Genomic DNA, 19,009 nt, shown 5'->3' with positions numbered 1-19,009 from the left:
ATGATATGTGCAAAGCTGCCTCTGTCCACACTGTGAGGTCTGGTGCCAGGGCATCCAGAAGGCTGTTTTGTCAACCTCTCCAATAGATATGCCAATCCTATACTTGGATACTCATCCTTTTGACTTACCAAAACAAGGGGTTAGTCCAGTCCCTAAGGTAATTGTAAATAATGCCATAGCAATCATTTACATCTTAATATTATAAGTGGATTTATTGAGCCCTTTCCCAGAATAAGCTTCACAACTTTATAACTTAAAATACACTGAGTTCTTTGGAAAAAAGGAGAAAGTGAGTTTTTGAAGAGAGAAAAGAGAGCAGAAAGGAGAGCTTAGAAGCAATGGGAGAAAAAACTTTACCCTCAACTTTATTATTTTTGCCTAGAATTATCCCCGGGATAGAGGGCATTTGTAGGAGGACATCAGTAAATCCTGACATTCCCCAAACATCTCCCCCATCAAACTTGCCATTGTGCTTGAAGGTTGCCACTTAAGATTCATCCCATCCTTTGACCTAGTAATTCCACTTTTATGAAATTATTTTAAGGAAATAATCATAGATGTGGCAAAAATTTAGCTAAAAGCCTGCTCCTCACAGCATAGTTTATAATAACAAAACACTAAAAAAATTAAATGCCTAACAATTATGGTTTATTTATATTTACAATGGAATAGTCTGCATAGCCATTAAAATATCATTGAAAGAGAACATTTAATATGTGAAAATATAACTCTAATATTTTGTTAATTGAGAAAAAATCCTGTTATATTACAGTAACTACCTGTGGGCCTAAGAATTCGTAGAGAAATAGAAATAGAGATACTGTAAAAAAAAAAAAAAGAAAAGAAAAGAAAGAAAAGAAAAAGAAACATCACTGAAGGATCGGCAAGATGAAAGTAACTCACAATTCACAAAAGCCAAATGTGAGCTGGCAGTAAACCAAGAAAGATTGTGAGGAAGGGGCACTGGGTCCATTCTTTAGAGTCACAGAGGTGGGCAAAGTGGCTCTCTTGCTGTGATAAATCAATTCTGAGGCCAAATATTTGCTTTACAAAACAACAGTGCATGTGTTTCCCAAAGGCACATGCCCAAGTGCATGCCGCCTCTGTGCAAGAGGATTCTTCTGCCAATGCTGTAACAGGTAACTAAGTGCTCAGAAATGACTTTTCTAGAACCTCGTGTCATTTCATTTACCCATTGATGAGCCCATTCAAGGGGTTATCAAGCACTATTATCTGTGACATGCTGTGCCAGGCCCTCCCATGGTCACCCACCTTTTCCCACCCCCACCGGGGCCATCTTTTCTGGCACAGATGTTGCAATCGCCTTCTCCCATCTCACAAGCTTCCTTTCCCCCTCTTCCTTCAGATCTCAGTTCCACTATCCCCATCAAACATCCTTATAACCCCATAGATAGCAGTGCCTATCAGTGGTGGGTATAGTATATATTTTCTTGTGATTTTTGGAAGAATGTTTGTTCCACCCACAAATAACTATTTTCTGTCTGTTCACCGAGTACCAGACTCTGTCCTTACTGCTTCACATGCACTTGACTTATTTAATCTGCACAATATCCCTACAACGTGGATACAATCATTCTCCTCATTTTACAAACGGGAAAACTCAGGCACGGAGAGTTAAGTAATTTACCAAAATTTACACAACTAGAATTTGGAGGAGGTAAGATTCCCACCCAAGCCCAGCTCTGACCCACAATGCTGTGACGATCACTGATGCGAGAGGCTCCCTTTGCTGGGCTCCACGATAACCCGTGTGCCCAGACCACGGCCACTTCAACTTTAGGGAGCACGGGAGTCTCATGAGGATCTTATTAAAAGCAGATTTTAATTTAAGAAGCCTGGGCTGTGGCCTAAGAGTCTAGATTTCTGCTGATGCTGCTGGGTGGAAGACCACAATTTGAGTAGCAAGGGCTACAGTCCCTGAGATGAGGAAGTCACTCAAGAAGTAGAAGTTGAGTGAATTACCAAATGGACACAAATGGGAAAGTCCACCCTTTCAGACCTGAGACCTAGCTGAAGAGTCCGAATATTGCCTACAGAACAACTAAACAACAGCTGGAGGCAATATGCAGTTATGTCGGGGAGGAGGATGAGCTGCATGTGGACAGAAGTGACCAAGGACCTGCTGGACATCACATGCAGTTGGCCCAGGAAGGGACATGAACACAGGGACGGGACACCAAGGCAAGCCTGAGGAGAAGAAGGGTGTTAAGTAAGGCCTGGGCTCAGGAACGGGCACAAAGCTCCTGCAGGCAACCAGGGGCTTTTGCTGAGCACTGACCAGGGGAGGGAGAGTTTGAAACAAAACTGACTTTGGATAACATGGAGTCTAAGAGAGAACATTACAGTTTCATGGAGGCAGACAATAAAAGTGTGGGTGAACTGATAAGGAAACCTAAGGTCAGAAAGACAGCAATAAGGATAATGAAATCTGGTGGTTCATAGTCACAATTCTCAAAGAGATTTTTCTCACACAGTGTTAGAGATTAAAGGACAATGGGTGAGATATACATTTAATTTGCATACTGTCTTTACTGGTACCTTAATTATGATTTTGTTTTTCCTTTGTCAAACTCTTTTTTTCCTTTTGGAGCACAAGAGGAGGCAGTCAAACAACCTGAATAGATAATGAACATGATGGCATGTTCCTTAGGCAAACCCTCCCAGCAAGCATTCTGTTCCCCCACACTTGACTCATTCATTCCCTTAACCAACGTTTATTTTTTTTTTTTTTTTTTTTTTTTTTTTTTTTGAGACAGAGTCTCACTTTGTTGCCCAGGCTAGAGTGAGTGCCGTGGCGTCAGCCTAGCTCACAGCAACCTCACACTCCTGGGCTCGAGCGATCCTACTGCCTCAGCCTCCCGAGTAGCTGGGACTACAGGCATGCGCCACCATGCCCGGCTAATTTTTTTATATATATATCAGTTGGCCAATTAATTTCTTTCTATTTATAGTAGAGACGGGGTCTCACTCTTGCTCAGGCTGGTTTTGAACTCCTGACCTTGAGCAATCCGCCCGCCTCGGCCTCCCAAGAGCTAGGATTACAGGCGTGAGCCACAGCGCCCGGCCACCAACGTTTATTAAGTATCTAATCTATGTGTTGTCTCCCGTGCCAGGCTCTGAGGATACCAACTGAGGAGCCAGCAATGCTACTGGGTTTCCATCTTCCCTCTGGTCTACACTAAGGATTGCATTTCCTATGCTCACTTCTGAAGTTAACAGATAAGGTGAATACTCGTGTTCCATTTAGAACATTGAAAACTGCCACTTCAGAGATTGCTCTCTCTTTCTCTCTTTCTCTCTCATTATTTACCCAGAGAGTTCATGACAACAAGGTTGCAATGTTTAAAGTCAGTGTTTCTGTGGCCAGGGAAAATGAAATGGAATGGATTCCAGTGCAATTATAAATGTATTAAAGTTTATTTTTTATTTGATGCTGCCTGCCTATAAACTAAAAACAATATTCTCATCACTTTATATAAAGGAGCCTTTACAGTTAATTATGACACAAAAAGGAAGTTTCCAAGATCTAGTGCTAGGAGTGTACTTATATATTCCAAAGGATATAGAGAAGAGAACTTCAATCTGGATTTAAAAAAAAAGCTGAACCAGGTAAATTTGGAAGTATTTTCAACCCGAGAGGTGAGAAACTGCCTCTTCCTTATATATACTTTGTTATCCAGCAGTATTTCATTGCTGACCATCCCAATTTTGGTCTGATTTGAAATTAATCAGAATTATTAACCAAATGGGTAGCATTTCCTGTTAACAACCCTTTTAGTCATTCTTGTCCACTCTATGTTTTATCCACTCTATGTTTTGATCTTACTGATTAAATTTATGTTCTAATCACAGTTTAGTTCTGGCATCTATTTTCTATATTGTTCCTTATTTTGAAAAGAAATAATCTACTTTTTTCAAACACTGAGGGATTACCAAATTATTTTTAAAGTTAAATTTTTAAAAAGAGGTTATCAGATATATATTAGATCTAATTATCCAGTCCAGCAAAACTGCTGTCTCCAGGCAAATCTCAATAGGGCCCTCTTTAAAAGTTGTTTTTGACTTCTGGATTGCTCTCTGGTTCCTTCGTTCTCCTTCATGCAATGTTTTACAGACCTGCAGTTCCCTCCACTTGTAGCAGCTCTGACACTATCATGAGAATCACCAGTGGTATTCTGTAAATGCCAGCCAAAATCTATCTGCAAGAACATCTGCTCAACAGTGCAAAACTGATGTAATTACCAACCATCATCTTTTCTCCTCCTGCTGGGGTAACTGCTCCAAAGCATGACTTTTTGCCCTGAGCTAACAAGATCCAGAAACTCCCTGTTATGTACAAAACCTGCTGCTGAAAACCCATGTAGCTTCAACACAAATTATAACCCAGTCTCTCGACTACAAGAGTGAATAACACCCTTGTGCCATGGGGTCTCAGGGAATCTTGCTATAAACCTTGTGAGTCCCAGACCTCATCCTCCGCCCCCTACCTGTTTTTGTCTAATATAAATGGCCTTCGAGAGAATGTGATAGGGGAAGGGAAGATACATCCACTGTTCCAATAATATTGTTTTGAAAGTACAACTACTGAAAAGAATAATTAAATGCCAAATGTCTGATTTGGAACTGAGGCAAGAAAGAGGAATTTTTTAAAAAATCCTTATTGAGCATCTGCTATTTGCCAAGTGCTGTCCTGGCTGCTGTGCATACGTTATCTCATTTAATTGAGGTTTTAAAAATTCGGTAATCAAGAAATTCTCAGTTTGAATCCATTAAGTGGAGGACAGACACATAGGCTTCAGATCTGCCTCCTAAGGATGTGGAGAATTTTAATCAATGAAGAATAAGAATAAATTCTAATTATTTATTTTAAATTATGTTATAGGAATAAAGGTGAAGAGACCATGTAGTCCAGAGTATGACACCAACAAGCTGTGGAGCATCGACAGGTTCATTAATAGGAGTCTGTTTCCACATCTACAAAATGAAGGAGTTGAATTAGATGATTTTTGAAGTTTCTAGCAGGTCTGAAATGTCGTAATTCACTGATTCTACAGATCAACTCCATTTCAAAACATTTTTTGAACTACATACTTAGTCCCCTAATTTCTGGTTCTTGCTAAATTCATGGTGAGGCTGAGAATAAACTAGACCTGGTATCAGAAGGACTAGGAATTAATAATGAGATGCTAACAAATTATTTTGTTGGTTTGTGTGATGTTTTTGTTTTTTCAGGAAAGATTGTCCATGTAAACTTCCAAAAATAAATATATTCAATCAAGCTGAACTGATGTAGTAAAGAGTACTCCTAATTCCAAGTGGAATTGTGGCCACTGTACCCATAAAATATTTGTAGATAGAGAAAACAACTACCAAGAACACAGCCTCTGTCTGATCTTCTTAGGGGACATTTTATTTCTACTTTATTCTATGAAAATAATGCTGGTGTTGTGTGTGTGTGTGTGTGTGTGTGTGTGTGTGTGTGTGTGTGTGTGTGTGTGTGTTATATAAAAGTATCTGATGTCAATGGATGGAACATCGCCTTTGCAGCATGAGTCATCATGAAAGAAATCTCTGTTATTCTGCTTTGGATGAATAAGGCCACTTTCTAGCTCTTAACCCACAAAAGTATCTAGAAATCAATGAATAAATCATGAAATATTTGCCAAGTTTGCCTTTTGTGTCTCTTCACTATGTCAGGCACTTAAATGACCAGCAAGAAATCTCAAAGAAATACAGACAGCTTGATCCACTAAGACACAGATAAAGCAGACTATGAGAATAAAGGGTGGCTCAGTGTGAGTGTGGACAGAGTGGAAGAAGAGGCATGAGTCAAGGGCGGGTCAGGCACCCCAGACTCAGAGTCTTGTTCTTGGTAGTTGTTTTCCCTATCTACAAATATTTTATGGGTACAGTGGCCACAATTCCACTTGGAATTAGGAGTACTCTTTACTATATCAGTTCAGCTTGATTGAATATATTTATTTTTGGAAGTTTACATGGACAATCTTTCCTGAAAAAACAAAAACATCACACAAACCAACAAAATAATTTGTTAGCATCTCATTATTAATTCCTAGTCCTTCTGATACCAGGTCTAGTTTATTCTCAGCCTCACCATGAATTTAGCAAGAACCAGAAATTAGGGGACTAAGTATGTAGTTCAAAATATTTAGATGACGTTTATAGTATTTCCACCATGGTGCACATTCTCCATGATTAATCAGAATCCCTAAATACATCAGGCAGGACAGATCTTCTGCCACATTTGCAAATGCTGTCTGACATACAAAATGAGGTGTATGGTTTGTTCAGTAAGTTCCAACTTCCTATTGTATGAATACTTTCATTTCACTGGTCTTCCTGGAGTTTTGCTTTTCTAAAACAATAATAAGCTTTTGATTTTAATTACTTGTCAAATTCTAACATTCCCAGTCCCATAAAATCCCTGTATTTTGAGAAAGTCTCAAAAACCAAAATCATCCTCTATACTAATGGTTCCAAATTATTGTCAATAAAAAGGAAGAACACATACTTACAAAGGAACTTTCCCAGGCTTCAAAGGAAAAGACAGGTGAAAGATCCACAGCTGAGGAGTATGAAAAGTTTTCAGAGCCTCACCCCTTACTTGAACCCCAGTTCTGGCATTGCCTGATAGACCCAATTACAGGTTGAAAGCCTCAGGTGAGCAAAGGTACCCCTTTGACCTAAAAATCATCCCAAGCAACGAATGACCAGAATATTATAGCTAGATGGACACCAGAAGGACTTCACTGTGTTTTACTAAGACACTTACTCAGTGCAGGCCAAAAACTAGGAGATCTTGAGAGTTTTCCCTAACTCGTGTGAAAAGAAAATGAAGAAACACTAAACAGCTGGCAACATGCCAGGCACCGACTGTGCACAGGGTTAGAGCTGAGGTTCCTCAGTGTCTACTCAAGCCCTTCTCACGGAAGCCCGGATGGACAGACACAGATCTAGAACATGAAAGGCAAGTTGGTTTGACTCAGATGCCAAATCCTATCAATGAGTAGTAGCTTCCGGGAAAGAGTGTTGAGAAGGATTCTGAGACAGTACATGGACTTGGTAGGAAAAAGTGTTGGGATCAATTCATGATTTCTGCCAGAGACCTCGTAGGACAGCACTGTAATATGCTTGTCTCACAGCTGCCATTCTGGATCTAGAGTAACACATCAAAGTGTGGAGCTACGGTCTTAGAAATGAGTGGTTTATAGATAGAAAAAAACACCAAACACACAAAAAAAAATTAAGTTAAATTTAAGGATTTATATCAATTGAGCAGTGTTTCTCAAAGTAAAGACAGTGAACCATCCATCTGCTTCAGAATACCTGGGGGTGGAGCCAAAAGTCTACATTTTTAACAAGCTCCTCAGGTGATTTTTATGAATATAAGTGTTTAGAACCAGTATAAAAGTTCTTAAGGAGTTGTTTATAAATACTGCTAGGCCTAGAGGTATGTGGGCCAAGAGTTTGTCTTGAGATCAGGATTTTCAGTTTTGGTTTCATAAATGTTGCTTCTTACTTCATCTAAAGTTGATCATACCCACCCTAACTCTAACCCTAACCCTGTGAGTGCACCCGCTCACTGAGAGAGGGTGGCTTGTGTATAAAACAGGTATTTTTTTCTCCAGGTCAACAACTCTATAATGCCAACTGAAAATCAATAAATTGATTCCCAGTTGATAATGAGTCTCTTATTTTTTATTTAGCATAAAATTATGTGGCATACTCAGGATGAGAGCATAAGGAACTAAATGTCCTTGAAGGATATTTCTACCCCTTTACCAAAACACTTTGCCCTATCCCAGACTCTAGGTGAGGATGTATCAGCCTATACCAACTGTGTAGGACCAGCATCTAGGATGTAATTCAATGGCAATCTTTTCTACTTAACTACTCTTTTCCATGTTACCAATATGTCACTGTGTTGTTTCATGTTATGTTATACACTGCAATATTGCACCTTGGTTTATTTTTATTCCATTTCCAATTGCAGTGCTTTTAGGACACACTCCAATGCCATTGGTAACATATTTGGAATATTCCTTATTGAGTGAGTAGCTTAGGATGATTTCCAAAGACTGCTGAACACGTGTTGTTATGTGTCTCCTTTATTCTAGTCAGCATGATTTTTCATGGCCCTACCTCCCAATTCTAGAAGTGCATCTTATTAATGCACTTATACATTATATAATGGCCCACAGACCATTCATGATGGCTAGAAGTAATAGCTATTAATTAATTTCAAAGATGGTAAAATACTTAATTAGCAGAGACACTTAGGTTGAGAAGTTTATGTATATTGCCAAAGATCAAAAAAAGGAGCTATATTTTAAAAGCAGAAAATAAAATTATTTTGAGGTTAAGATTGGGGCAAAAGAGAGAGACCAGATGCAGCTACCATTGACTGACTCAATTACTATTATAGTGATTTCCAGAGTTGGGATAATCAGGACAGAGAAAAGTGAATAGGAAGGGCCCAATTAAAGAAATGAAGTTTCAGTAGGAATTGGAGACAGGTTGATTGAAATTAGAAGCTAAGAAAGGAGAGTTGAAAATGACTCTGAGCTTATTGCTCTAAGGGGCTAGCTGCTCTGTTGATGTCAGTGGAGAATTTGGGAAGCAGAGGCCTTCTATACACCGGGGAAGACACTTTTGTAACAAGTTTCTTGTGAACTTTCTTTGAATTTGTTTTTACTTCTTGAATTTGTTTTACATCTTGTTTTTACTACGGAGTTGAAATTGCATTTAATACTTCCATAAGGGCCTGGCCAGTAACAAAGAAAGAAAAATTAATCAATTAATTATAAATTACTAAAAATGCTTGTCTCTCTCTCCTGCTTCCTATCAGTATTAGGTTATATACAATTAAATAGGAATAAATCATTGCCTGACTATCTACATGCATCCTATAATTCATATCATTCTACAGGGCAGCAGCCCCTTGGGCTCATGCTTCGGAAGAAAGGCTGTCCAAGAAAGAACAAAGCTGGGCTCTATTGGGTAGATAATGCAATAAAATATGCTTCTGGAAGGGAAATTTCAAACCCCAAAGCTTCATATACATAATAACAATAGGGCCTGCTTAGCATTTGGGCTAATTTAGCTTGCTCTCAGATTCCCGGAGTCGACTCCTCCTCTGCGGCGGTGCTGTGCCAGCATTCATTAGATGTAATATGCTGGCCAACGCCGTTGCAGGCCTGGAAGACCTACTTAAGGGCTTCAGGGTGAACACACGTGAAGGAAGACTTTCCAAGAAGAAAAGTTTCTTCCTGGAGCTCTCGGCGTTTTGGCTTAAAAGCCTTTGAAAAGACAGTGTCTTTGCCTTACATTCTTTCTCTCATTCCATCTCATTGTTCTCTTTCAAAGAGCCATTTCTACAAACCAGCTTCTGTCAGTGAATGCGGTATCGGTCTGTAGGTGGCCAGATGTTTACTGCCTCCGGCTGTGTTCAAATTCTGAACTGCAGAAGCAGGGGTAGAAAAGGATTTTTTTAAAAAAAGAGTTCCAGAAATATTTAGCTAAAAAACAAAAAATATCACTTTGGAAGACATTTTTTCCTACTGATATTCTTGACCTTTTACTAATGATCACGGACTCCCCTTATTGCATAATCTTTTCTCATCTCAATTTCAGTTTGTGCTTTCAATTTTTTTGGTAACTTGAGCATAAGTGTCTCCCTGACCAAACGCAGGATCTAAATTGATGTGATCTAATTGACACACAGTTCAAGGTTTTTCATTAATGACAAGTGACGTCTCGATACCAATTCTAGACCACTACTGCCTGATCTATTTACCAGTTGCCACATGACCTACATGTACAGAACAATTTAAGGAATTGGGCAGTGCTAACAAAATCACCTCCAAAAGCATAAAAGCTCCTCTTGTGTTCTGAAGGGTGTTCTAGTTTTTTCCATTAGTTTTTTCCATTGTATCTGATTCACATGCAACATTCCACATCCAGTTTATGTTCCACCACCTGACCATTTATAAATCAGAGGGGTTTGGTTAACAGTGGAAGAAAAAAAAAAGGAAATATCTCAGAGAACTGAAAATCAAAAATGAGGATGGCCTTAAAGTTCGCCATAAATAGCACCATCTAATCCATTTAGATAGTGCCATCCCCATTTTTTATTTTCAGAACTCTTGGTCAAGCCCATTTCTACTGTAAGTTTATGCATCAAGTTATATTCGTCTGACATAAGTGAACATTTGTTTAGTTGGACTCTCTTTGTTTTGAGTCAATGCTCATCAAGCCACCTTCTGATTACAATTTGATTGCCCAGGGAAAACAATGAGTGTATCTTCCAGACATGGAATAGATTCATTCCAGGGACAGATACATTTCCCCTATCAGTAAAACTAGTAAATTGGCAGTTATTGGTTTTTACATCAGTCACACGAACTTGGTTACCATGAGTTCAGTCCTGAGAGATGAATCTATTTTGGGTGTGCCAATACAAATAAAGTTTTTAAGCTTGCAAAACTGAGGATCCATTCTCTGGGCCATGTAAACTCACCAAGGAATGAAACCCATATTGTGAGACCTCCTGGAAGCCAACCAGCCACCAATCCCTAGGCAGATGCACACTCCCCCCATATCATTTTGCAGAGCTACTAGGTCCTTGCCCCTTACAATTACTTTTCTGAAACTCAGCTACCCAAGCAGGAACTTGATAACATTTGATAATTCACATTTTTTTATTTCAAGAAAGTATAAGAGTACAAACATTTTGGGTGCATTTTATATCTTTGCCTCTCCCTAGCAAAGGTTAGAGATATGCCCTTCCCCTCCACAATGCTCACCACATCCCTCAAATGTGCTTTCCCGAACTTATAGATCCATTGCCAGCTAAGCATTCCTCAGCTATTATCAATGCAGCTTGTCTGTGTTAAACATGTTTCACAACCTCAGACCAATGACAGTATCTTTCCACTCCCGATTTGTTCTGTGGCTCCCATAAATGAATGACTTCTGTCATATCTCCTCGTCCTACAGTAAGCCACTATTAAACTCCTGATGCCACTCCTTCAGTTCATTGACTGAGGGAAGAGTGTCCATTTTTCAAAATAAATGATGTTGTGTATTTCTCAATACTGTGTATTTTTTGACATGATGGAGAAAAAAGCCTATAAAATTGCACCTAAGTACTGCTACTGACACATGATCAACCATTTGACCAGTGACCCAGCATATCACATCTTGTGTGAAAACAGTACCTCTGGCTGTCTTGAGGCCACGCATGAAGCTGAAAGAATTCCCTCTCCAAGAACACATACCAGTCAAGATACTCTGACCTGGTCATAATCAATTTTTCCTCCTTCAGATAAGCATCATTTTCCTTCAAGGAACTCAAAAAACAATAAACATTTAATGCCCTTGACATTTTCATTTCTACATTCCCAGACCTTAGCAATACTTGGCATTTAACTCAATAAATATTTGTTGATTAAAATAATTGAATGAGAAATTATTTTGAATTTTAATTTTCTGTTCTCAATTTTGTTTTTCTCCCCTGTATTCACACTTCTTTTTCCCTTTCCGTCTTTAAAACGCCTTCATGTCATAGCTTCATGCCTTTCTTACTTTCTTGGGGATTTATGATAGTAATAGTAATAAATAGAAATGGAAAAAACATTAAAACAGTAATAATTAAAAGTTCCCTCAGAGCACTGAGAGATCACTCTAAGCTCTTAAATGATGTGTGAATTAAGACACCACATACACAATATATTAGTTATAAAGTATTTTCTCTTTCTCATCCTAAAATATAATAGTAACATAAATAATCACATATTTGTATAGTGCTTTACGGTTCATTAGCACTTTTAAAAGCATTCTCTAATCTGATGCTTTTAAGAACTATGTGGGTATCTACATCTACACACTGAACATTCTTTTTTTAAAAGATTCTGATGTTCTACAGTCTCCTGTTTCATTCTTTAACCTATTTTGTCTCTCATCCCATTGTCTCACTTCAAATAGGAAACCATAATTTCATCATTGCTTCTTCAGGTATTACCACCTTTCATTTCTTGGCTTTGAGGTCTGTATCTCTATAAAGCCTCTATACTTACGATTGTATCATTGGTTTCTATTTCTAAAATAAAAAACAAGTGGCTTCACAAATAGCAAAATTAGAGCTCATCATGGTTTCATGTTATGAATAAATTTCATGAGATGTGTACGTTGAGGCTTCATTACACTTATGTATCTGCTTAAATATCACATTCATGTTTCCCAACTCAACACTGCACTAAGGTACAGCTCTGCTATTTCCAGAGGTATAAGACTCAGGGAAACCCAAGTGTGCTACAAATGTACTTGATCTTATTCCTACTCTGGATGACCTTGTAAACTCACATGCACAAAAAGCATCTTAATTCCAAAGTCATTGTCCCTGGAAGGAAATAAAAAATGTTCCTGACATGGAACCTAAGGTACCAGGATAAATGATCAAATCCAATGTCATCTTTACAAACCAGGTGTATTAATGTTCTTCTCTTTCCCATCTTGAGTCTTAATCACTTGTTTGACTAAAATTTTATTCACAGTTGAGATTTGCCCAGATTACCAAATTTGGTAATTCTTCATATTACATTCATCTCCTTATAGCAGGCAACAAATTCTCTTCTATTTAACTTTCTTTTTCTTGGAAGGCGAGACATTTCTATCATTGAAATGGGGTTAAGATTGCAAGGCAAATCCAGTAAAGACCTTTCCTTCTTACCAGCTTCTGTGACCACACTTAGCACCCTGTGCGGGGTGGTTGGCTGAGAGCAGCACAGCCTTGGCCACCTTTCTGCTTACAACATGGTGAATTCTTAGAACGGATATGTTTATGTTCCATGATCCTCATCTGGGTGCATTTATAGTACACATTATTTATTAAGACAACTGCACTTATATTTCATATTTTCACTTTTTTAACTCACAGAATAAGGGCTAAGAGAAAGTTTCAACTCCTAAATGCTTTATCTTACAGCTGATGTCAGAAGAAAACCACTGGCTTCTAAGCAAATAGTTTATCACATGGGTATACAGGAAATTAGGTTTGCTTAGGAAGTATCTGTTTATCCAATTATCATCTCAATTAAGTTATTTGCATGTATAGCACCAGAAGTGCATGAAATTTATTTAAATATTTATTTAATGTTCTTGAAAATATCTTCAAAAAGATTACATAATGATATAGCATTAAAATAGAAAGTCATTGGGAACATTAGAAGAATGCTTGTTTTGTGCTTGGCAATGTGACTAAAGGCAGTAGAACTTGCCAAATCTAACACATTATATTTTAGAATTATCAAAATTAAGAGAGGCTAGTGTGACTGCTTCACGCATTGTGAGGGATTGTCTCTCAAACACCAAATATCTGTCTGTCTGGAGTTTCCATCTGAATTTTAAGAAAAGCTAGTTAATGTCCTTTAGCTAAGAAGAAAAATGCCACATATTTAATCAAACAGGAAATGCAGATGAAAATCCGGTTCTCTTCCTTAACCTTCAAAAATTATATTTTCAGTCCTAACAAGATCAAGATCACCAATATCAGCAATGGAAGGCCACATGTCACAATCTTGCTGCATACAAATAACCACTGATAGCCAAAAGTGATTCAGAAGACTCTTTATCTCAGTTTACCTTGTAAACTTAGAGTATAAGAAGGAAATATATAAATATATGCTAGTAACAGCTTTTGCTCAGTATTTTTATTTAATCTAATCTTTCTTCTTTTTTTCTCCAAAGCTGTTATGTGACCAAGGATATGCTGTCCCAGTGATGGCATCTTAGACTCAAGAAAGTCTGATATTTAATTCATGCCCTACACATTCTCATGCATAACTCCTTTAATCCTTATAGCAACGCTCTTTGATAGATACTCCATTTTACAGATGAAAAAACTTTGGCTCAAGATGTTTAATTTACTTGCCCAAGGTACATAGTGAGGAAAGTACTGAAGCACTTGAACTTGGGTCTCGTCTAGCTCCAGTGGCAAAGCTCTTGACATGTTGCTATATGCCTCCCCACTCTTCCCTGGCACTGAGGCCACAGTTGACTCTGTTAAGAATGTGTTAGCTGTGGCTTCTGGGTGCCTAACTGTCTGAACTAATTTGTCTTAATCATCAATAGAAGGAGTCCAGTGATCCTGAGAACACATAGACATTATTAGCTGAGTGAGTTCCTATGGCAATGTCAGCTTCAAACGAAGGCTATTACCTTTGGTCTCATTTTTCCCCATGCCGTAAGGTTCCCACCTAGATTCAGACTCCTTCTATTCAGGAAACCACAACTCATATCTCTTTTTTCTCATTTGCATATAGCAGGACACATAGTAAGCAATCGATATATACTTATTAGTAAATTAACCTTCAGTTTCTAAAGAAACAAATATATTTTGTGACTTAAATACACACACAAAGAAATTTGGGGTTTATTCCACTGCTTTACTATTGCTTAATGTAGTTTGGGTTTGAATGCAACAACTAAGAGTCTCTTTTGGGTCTGCATAAAACTATTTCCTTCAATCTCTCCTCACCCCTACCTGCCAACAATAAAAGTCATCATGATTTAAACTCAATAAATTACAATATCTGTATTTTACCCCTGGAGCATTTATGATACTCACTGATCTTCTAGGGCCTGGCAGCTGGGACAAGGAGCTCCAAGAAGAGCAATCATGCTTCCAGACTTCCCCTCCATCATTTACCTCCCTAGCCTTAGAGCAGTCCCCACCAGTCGTCCCCAAAGAGGTCTGATGGGAGCTGCCATTGATCTCTAGAGGTGCTCAGAATGCATTCATGAAAGGCAAAAAGTGGCACAAATAGACAAAAACAATTTTAATGAACTGAACCCTTAGGGCTGAGCTATTTGTAACTGAATGCCAAACTTCAACAAAATATATTTTATCTTTAGTTTGTTTTCACATTTAAAAGAACAATTGTAACAGTTTTGGTTTTTATTTTCATGCAACTCTGCTTCCATGGATTGAGACTGGCAAAAATTATCTGTGCAATTTTATCTCTATTTGGATAGTTTTAAAAAATGAACAAAATAAACACAATCCATTCTCGTGGCCAAAGAACTCTGACTTTTATTGGCTTCTGAAGTTAAAATCTATTTCATATTCTCAAGCCTTAGTTTTCTATGGGCAGTATTTATACCTCAAAGTGGAAGCTGGGATAAAGCATTCCTTTAGGGATCACCCTAATTAGCCTGCCCTGAAAATTCTAAGGACCAAGAACACATTCTAAAATTATATTTCAAATTTGATTTGTTTAAATTTTAAAAACCTAACTTTAACCTTATATCCCCTCCTTCTGAGCTTTAACCACTATTTGGTATTTATGGAAAACAGCTCTAAGTTAATGAAAGAGAATATATACCATTAAAAATCTATATGCCGATTAGATTTATAGAGCATAATTCAATAATTTTTTATAAAGCAATAAAAACACTTGCCAACTCTCATGAAAAACAACCATATGTTTTGGTTTTAATAATGAAAATGCTTTATAAATAAGCTCCAATTATGGTCCATATTATTTAAAAAGCACTGAATCTTTTCCTCTTCCAAGTATGTTTTTCCTCTATTTTTCAAGCACTCTTAATAATTTCATGTAAATTTATAGTATTTCCAGATTCATTTTTTTAACTACAAAAAAGATATGGAATTTCTTTTCCTTTTTTTTTTTTTTTAGTTTCCAGTGTTCCTTAAAAGACGTTTATCAAGTTAGATGAGTAATGTATCAATTAGGAAAACATTTTATCCTTATAAGAACTACTTTTATCCATGGATTTCAAAGCAAATTAAATTATAAGCATAGATTTTTTTTTCTATCAAATTCAGGGACAGTTTCATTCCATGAATTAATATTATCACTTAAATTATATGAAAATAAAACTTTAATGTCATTTATATATCTCCATATCACTTATGTGTAGGTATAAAATACTGCCAGATTCTTTCTGAAAAGTAATTTGGTAATATATATTAAGAGCCTTCAAAAGGTTCTTGTTCTTAACTCAGAGTCTGTCATAAGGACATAATTACTAAAGCTAACCAAAAATTTTGATATGAGTGTTTATTACATTGCTACTTATAATAGTAATAAATGGGAAATATCATCAATGTCCAATAATATAGACCTGGTTATGTGGTTTATGGTCAATCCATTTGATGGCAACTGTACAAACATTAAAATTTAAGTGTAAAGAATATTTAATGATATGGAGAAATGCTTATTATAAAATGTTAAGTTAAAAAAAGACAAAACAATATATGCTAGTTGTTGACAATTTTACAAAATTAGAATTATAATCTATATGCTATAAATGGACAAGAATGTACACACAAGAATGGAAGAAAAGACACCAGAATGTTAATCTTGGGATTATAAGTGATTTAAAAGTTTCTCTTTGCATTTTTTATATTTTCTACAATGAACATCTATAATTTTTACAATCAGAAAGAAAATATTTTGTTAAAAATTATATTGCAAAAAATCTAACACAAAGGGCAATAGATAACATTGCAGAAAGTGATTTACTGAGATAACAGTTGTTTACATGTAAGTGAAAAAAGGTATCTCAAAAACATCTTACATAATATAATCCAATTTTTATTAAATATATGTATGAATTTGCATAGAAAAAAGCCAGAAGTTTATATAAAGTATAATCAAGGATTATCTTGAGGTTGTGGGACTATGAATGATTTATATTGTCTAAAGATTTGTATTGTCTTTAGACAACTTTTTTTTTTTTTTTTTTGGCATATTATGGGGGTACAGATTTTAAGGTTTCAATAAATGCCCATTTCCCCCCTCCCCCTAGACAACTTTTTAACTATACACTCTCACAGGTAAGATTTTTGCACATCTATGTTTATACTTTTTATTAATAATATTTGTGTCCTACTATACTAATAACCAATATAAATTGTAAATTTAAGCAAAAAAATGGAAATATTATGAGGATGAGATTTAAAATACAAATAGAAATTTTTATATTTCCTATTTCCAACAGATTGTCTTAGAATGTGGACACTCCATTTGGAAGAGCACACATCTAAAAGAAAGTAATATTTATGAGTATGATCTTTTTTAATTATAAAATATTTCAAACACTGAAAAGTATAGAAAACAGCATAAGTCCTTGTATTATCCAGATTTAACAAAAGTTAGTATTTTGTTTTATTTCTTCCAGAATTTTTTTAAATAAAATAAATCTATGTAGATTTAACTATTCCACCCTGCTTGCTTTCCAGAGGAAACCACTAGCCAGAGGATGTAACGTATTCTTCATAACCTTATCATTATGCTTTTTAACATGCATCTATACCCATAAAAAAAAAGGAAGTATCAAGTGAATTTTTAAAATTATTATAATGGCTTCAAAGTTTATATATACTTTATGTATTCTTTTACAAATTGCTTTTTTTAACTAACCATATATTTTTGAGATGAATACATGAAGATATATGTAGATCTAATTCATTCATTCTAACCGCTGAGTAGTAGTATTCCATTTTATGATTTGATAACAATTTATATTTATATTTCATAATTGATAGATGTTTATACTGCTTCCAATTTTTTTACCATTTCAATATTGCAGTGTCTGGTCTTAGACATGACTCCTTATACACATGAACAAAAGTTTCTTTACTGTATACACCTAGATTAGGAACTGCTGTGTTATGGGGCATTCGCAACTTCAACCGTTTTAGATATTGCCAGATTCTCTCCAAAGGGATTGGATGACTTACATTACCAGCACTGATAAATAAATGTGTGTATATACCCACAAATACATACAGTCTAATATTTTTATGAGTAATATATCTTCTCCTATTTTGCAGTATGTTTCCCAGTTTATGTTTAATTTAGTCTAATTCATCAATCTTTTCCAACATGGTTTGTACTTTAATAAATCTTTATCCCATTTTTATATTGATATTTTCTATATAAATTAAGATTTATATGGAAATTCTAGAAGTTTAAAATTTAATTCTAAAATCTTAAAAGTTCTCCTTTTTTACACATCTGAAATATATTTTTGTATATAGTATGAGATAAGAAATCTACACTTTCACATATATATCCACTTATCCAAACAATATTTTAAAAATGATGATGCCACTGAAATCTCATGCTGTCTCTATAGAATGCCAAATGCCCATATTTCTAGTTTTGGGCTTTCTCTTCTTCCATCAGTCTATTTTTCTATCTTTTAACCAATACTTCAATGTCTTAATTACTGTATCTTTATAAGAAGTTTTGATAGCTTTCACAATGAGTTTCTCCTTTTTTAATGTTCTTCAAACCTGCCTTGACTATTTTTTATTTTCTGTCTTTCATGCAAACTTTAGGATCAGCTTGCCAAGTTCTGTCTACCCTTTTCACCAGTGACCTGTTTCTACCTGCAGTTTACTCCCAGAGGGTAAGTACAGCAGTGTGCCATTGCTCCAGCACCCTTCATGGCCTCTCAGTTCTGTACTGCATTGCAAGTTTAATCAGCTAAATCCTGGTTGTCTAATTATGTATCATATCTTTTACTCACGGTTTTCTTCATTAAAATAGTTTCTTTTCAATAAGGCAAATACAGTTACATAAATAATTCTGAGAGCTTGCTTTGATTTTCTTTTTGTCCCCACTATATGGACATCCCAACATACCCATTCCCCACTAAAAGGTGATCATCCACTTATTGAAAAGCTTATCGGACTGTGGGCTGTGATCATAGACTTTTCCAAACCCCACAGCAGAATGTGTGATTTAACCTGTGATCTTACAACCAGGAGAATATTTGTAATGAAAACGGGCCTGAGAAAATCCAAGAGGAGTAAGTTGCCAAATTATTTTCATTTCAATCTTAATAAGAGTAATCATTGGGTCATGTTAAAAGTAGGATTGTCACAGAAGAAGGAAAACACAAAACAAGGAGAGAAAAAAGCCAACCTCATATT

This window comes from Microcebus murinus, chromosome 8, assembly GCF_040939455.1.
Source record: "Microcebus murinus isolate Inina chromosome 8, M.murinus_Inina_mat1.0, whole genome shotgun sequence".
NCBI classification, from domain to species: Eukaryota; Metazoa; Chordata; class Mammalia; order Primates; family Cheirogaleidae; genus Microcebus; species Microcebus murinus.
The sequence above is the reverse complement of the archived record's forward strand: the minus strand, read 5'-3'. Positions refer to the sequence as shown.